Source organism: Dipodomys merriami, unplaced genomic scaffold (assembly GCF_024711535.1).
Source record: "Dipodomys merriami isolate MVZ:Mamm:240054 unplaced genomic scaffold, mDipMer1.0.p SCAF_1, whole genome shotgun sequence".
Taxonomy (NCBI): domain Eukaryota; kingdom Metazoa; phylum Chordata; class Mammalia; order Rodentia; family Heteromyidae; genus Dipodomys; species Dipodomys merriami.
Window position 1 is genome coordinate 89874218 of NW_027202270.1, and position 5584 is coordinate 89879801.

Below are 5584 nucleotides of genomic sequence, written 5' to 3' on the forward strand. Positions count from 1 at the left end.
TAAGAGTGACAACTCCTTCCACCTGCAGAAATCTTCACTCCAGCTGTCAGACTCAGCTCTGTACCACTGCGCTCTGGGAGACACAGTGAGAAATCTGTAGGTTCAGCTGTTCATAAACCAGGGTGCTGATAGGCACAGTCCTGGGAGGAGAAAATATTCTCCAGGTAGAGTTGATGTAGCATCGTCCAGAATGAGATCCAATCTCAGGTGGAATTCATAGACTCCTAGGAGCTTATGAATCACTCTGAGGCAAGATAGGATGACTGTCACAAGCTTGTGATCTCCAGAAGTGTCAATGCTCAGTCAAAAAGGCCCCACTCTTTCCCAAGAAGAGGAAATCCCAGTCAACATTTCCCATGACATGGGACAAATCACCAAAGTGAGCTATTTCAAATATCCAGGTATTCCCAAAAACAAATCTTCAAAGAAACAACTACCCAATAAATAAGTGGGCTAAAGACTTAAAGAGAAACTTCTCTGAAGAGGAAAGAAGGATGGCCAATAGACACATGAAGAAATGCTCAACCTCTCTAGCTATAAAAGAAATGCAAATCAAAACAGCATTGAGATACCACCTCACCCCAGTTAGAATGGCTATAATCAAGAACTCTAATAACAACAGATGCTGAAGGAGATGTGGACAGAAGGGAACCTCACTACATTGTTGGTGGGAGTGTAAACTTGTTCAACCACTTTGGAAAGCAGTATAGAGGTTCTTCAAAAGACTCCACATAGAGCTCCCCTATTACCCAGCATTCCCACTTTTGGGCATTTACCCAAATGAACACAAACAAGATCGTAGTAAAGCTACCAGCACGACTATGTTTATTGCAGCATTATTTACCATAGCTAAGATATGGAACCAACCCAGATGCCCCTCAGTAGATGAATGGATCAAGAAAATGTGGTATATATACACAATGGAATTGTATGCCTCCAGCAGAAAGAATGGCATTGACACATTTGTTAGGGAATGGAAAGAATTGGAAAAAATTATATTAAGTAAAGTAAGCCAGGCCCAAAGAAATACAGGTCAAGTTAGAGGAAGAGGGCTGGGGTGCTAGCGGTGAGCCAGCGAAGCAGCATGACAGGATGCTTCCCACAATAACTGTACTTCAATCCATATCTGAAGAGAATCTCCATAGAGTGAAGATTGCTCTTTGTATGCCACGTTGGTGTTGGTGTTAGGAGATCTGCATATCCCTCACCGGTGTAACAGTTTGCCGGCTAATTTCCAAAAACTGCTGGCACCGGGGAAGATACAGCACATTATCTGCACTGGAAACCTTTGCACCAAAGAGAGTTATGACTATCTCAAGACTGCCTGGTGACTTCCATATCGTAAGAGGACACTTCGATGACAACCTGAATTACCCGGAACAGAAATTTGTGACTGTGGGACAGCCCCAAATCGGTTTGATCCACGGACATCAGGTCATTTGGTGGGGAGACATGGCCAGCCTGGCCCTGCTGCAGAGGCAGTTCGATGTGGACATTCTTATCTCAGGACACACTCACAAATGTGAAGTACTTGAGCATGAAAATAAATTCTACTTTAACCCAGGTTCTGCCACTGAGGCATATAATGCCTTGGACACATATATTATTCCATCGTTTGTGTTGATGGACATTCAGGCTTATACAGTGGTCACATACATCTATCACCTAATTGGAGATGATGTGAAAGTAGAAAGAATTGAATACAAAAAAATCTTAAAGCCAGTCTGTCTTGATTTTTTTCATTATTCTGTTCAAATCAAGCAATTAAACATTTAAGAGTCACATAACTGTATCCCTTTTATATTTAGCAGTAAAATGTAATACATCTTCTGTTACTATTTCCTCTAATCTTCTTAGAAACTGTAGTTAGTTTGCAGTATAGACTTTGTATTTTAAGAAGTCCACCTCACAGGAAATGGTTATGTATTCAGAAAAAGTTATTCTTGTAAATATCTTCAAAGTTGGCATTTGGACCTTATTTTACAACCAGTGCTTGAACACAAAGAATATAGACTTTCTGTGTACATTTTTCTCTTCTCCAGTAATAAATGTTTACTTTTCATGTAAAAAGAAGAAATATAGGTCCCATTGTTTCCCTTATTTGCAATAACTAGTATATATCTGAGACAAACAGAAACAGTACAGTCAGACAAGTTGATGTTAGGTGAAATGAACCCTAAGATAAGGATTCAAATGTTTTTTTTCTTTCTTGTTTTTGTTTCCAACATATTTATAAGATGATTTCTTTGTTGCTTTGTATGTACTTTCACCAGGTTATAAGCCTTGCTTTCACTGTATTTGATGTTGGTATAATTTGTAGAGCGGAAGGGAAAAAACAAAGTTTAAATAGGGTTATAGGTGGACCCATTACAACAATGAGATGTACAAGACCTTACTTCAAAAAATAAACTTTACAACTTTGGCAGGGTGGGGGCTGGAGGAGTGGTGGTAGGGAGGTGTGGGGGTGGAGGAGTGGAGAAGGGAAGGGATAGTATGGGGAAACAAAGGAGAAGGCAACAATGCTTGATAAGAAATGTAATTGTTTTAAAAAAAGACTCCACAGAGAACTCCCCTATGACCATGAAATCCTACTTTTGGACATTTACCCAAATGATCAAAAACAAGACCATACCAAGACTAGCTACTAGCACATCTATATTTATTGCAGCATTATTTACCATAGCTAAGATATGGAACCAACCCAGATGCTCTTCAGTAGATGAGTAGATCAAGAAAATGTGATACACACACACACACACACACACACACACACACACACACACACACACACACACACACACACACACACACACACACATGAATTCTATGCCTCCATCTGAAAGAATGGTATTGCCCCATTTGTGAGGAAATGGAAATACTTGGGAAAATTATATTAAGTAAAGTGAAGTAAGCTGGGCACAAAGAAACATAGATCCCATGGTTCCCCTTATTTGCAATAACTAGTACATATGTAGGTCAAGCAGAAAAGGCCAAAAGCTATGTACAAATGACAATATAAAATGCTGTAAAGCGGAATGAAATCCAAGATAGGTGTACTAATATCTTTTTTCTTTCTTGGTATTGTTTCTAACGTATTTTTAATGTACCATGTGATTTTTTTGTTGCTTGTATGCTTGTATGTTCCTCCCCCATGTATAACCCATTTTCACTGTATTTGATTTCGGTGCCCTGAGTCTTGTATTTAGACTTCTCTAATTCGGGAAGGGGAAGGAAAAAAACAAAATACTAAATACGGATACAGGTTGACCCATTAAAAACATCGAGATGTACAAAACATTATATTGAAAATGAACTTTACAACTTGAGGCAGCGGGGTGGGGGAGGATAGTTGTGGAGGTGGGAGGGAAGGGATGGTAGGGGGAAAACAAATGAGGAGACAACAGTACTCAATAGAAAATGTACTCATTACCTTGCTCATGTAACTGTAACTCCTCTGTACAGCTTTTTTGCAATAGAAAAATGTAAAAAAGAGCCACTAAGTAAACAGATAAAGTGGCTCATGCCTACTCTAGATACTCTTGATACTCAAGAAGTTTAGATCCAACAATAATTTCACACAATAATATTCAGCAGTTGAGTCTCAAATATTTATTTAACTTGAGTGTTAGTGTTTGCAAAAATGTGTTAGTCTTTTACTGTTAATAAGTTAGTGTTAGCCTTATCTTTTCACATTTTTGTTGGCAAATACTAGTTCTACATGGGTTTTCCTTCTGAGAATTTCAGACAAACATTCATTGTACCCTTATCAAACTCATTTTTTCTGTCATTCTCCCTCCCATCCTCTCTCTTAAAAGGACTTCATACCAGACATAGGTGGCTCATACCTGTTATTCGAGCTACTCAGGAGGCTAATATCTTCAGATAGTAGTTCAAAGCCAGCCTAGGCAAGACAAGACTGTGAGCCTGTTGTCTCCAATTTCCCAGAAAAAAATCAGAAGTTGAGCTGTAGCTCAAGTGGTAGAGTGCTAGCCTTGAGCAAAAATACCTCAGGGACAGTGCCCAGGTTCTGAGTCCAAGCCCCAGGACTGGCACCAAAATTTTTTGCCAAAATTTTCCATCTGATCAATCTATCTGTCTATCTATCTATTATCTCTATACATAATCTATATATAACATAATTATTCCTGTGGGATTGTCTCACAAGAACAACTGGGAGAGGGAGAGTAAAAGATAATAAAAGATGGTGATAATATAGTGAAATATAAGCATTCATGCATGATGAAGGCATAAAAAACAGAGTTGTCAAACAGTAGTAGGAAAGGGGGATAGGCAGAGAGAAAAATGTAAAAAGTTCATCCAACTAAAATATAATATATGCCCATTGGCAATACCATAGGGAAAGCCATAGCACAATTACTATACACTAAAACATGGGGTTTACTTTCAATGGTTCACATAAAATGGGTCTGGATGCTGAATAATTCTTTAGTCATTATTGAGAAACCATTAGAGGGCAGCATCTTCTCAAGGATCCCAAGGGACCTTCTCAAGTGCACTGTATGTTGGGGAGTGAATGCATGTGAAGGGGATGCTGGGAGGAGCTAGTTGGTGATGTGGGGGGTGAAGAAAAGAAGCTTGTTCTTCTGATTGGTAAAAGAGTCTTTTTATGTTTCCAAAAGCACAGTACTGAGAATATCTCAGTGAGACACATTTTCCTTTACAGTTTATTCTCTGAGTCCTCAGTGAATCCAAGGGAAAGAATGATGAGATCCCTGAGTGTCTTACTAGTGATTCTGTATCTTCACATGAACTGTGAGTTTAACATTTTTATGGGACTATGAAGTCCAGTGTTGGTAGTTGTTTTATATTTCAGGTCTGCAAGGAGAAACACAAAAGTGCTCACTAGTCAGTGAGAGAGGGTAAGAAGCCTGTAGAGAAAGCATCCACTATTCAACCATTGTCTTTGTCTGCCCTTTGTCTTTCTGAACAGGGGTGAACAGCCAACAAAAGGAGGTGGAGCAGCATCCTGAGTCCCTCAGTGTTCCAGAGGGAGCCACTGCTTCTCTCAACTGCACTTACAAGAACAGTGCTTCTCAGAACTTCATGTGGTACAGACAGTATTCTGGGAAGGGACCTGAGCTGCTGATGTCTACATACTCCAATGGTGATAAACATGAAGGAAGATTCACAGCGCATCTCAATAGAGCCAGCCTTCATCTTTCCCTGCACATTAGAGGCTCCCAGCTCAGTGACTCAGCCACCTACCTCTGTGCAGTAAGTGCACAGTGCTCCCCCAACACCTGCAGTCTGCACCCAAACCTATGGGGGCCCCAGTAAGGCCTGAGCTGTAGCACAGGGCAATTATTCTGTGCCCTAGATGTGATGGAAGCTAAGAGTAATAGCAGGCAGGGGTTGATTATTTTACTATCTTATCATTGTGAAAATACTTGAGCCTGAAGGGAAATTAAAGACACAATACTGTTTTCTGTCATGGTTAACTTTGACTATCAGTCTGAGTAGATTGATGTCTCAATTTGTAATGCACATTTCTATGTGTGTGTGAAGCTATATCCATAGGTGATTAGCACTCTGCACAGTGTGAAAAGCTCCTCTAAAAGTGGGC

General features: G+C 39.8%; 1 pseudogene; it reads left to right on the plus strand.

Annotated features, from left to right (window-relative positions):
* Nucleotides 1–295: 295 nt before the first annotated feature.
* Nucleotides 296–5298, plus strand: LOC138821320 (vacuolar protein sorting-associated protein 29 pseudogene; annotated as a pseudogene).
* The last annotated feature ends 286 nt before the right edge of the window (nt 5299–5584 follow it).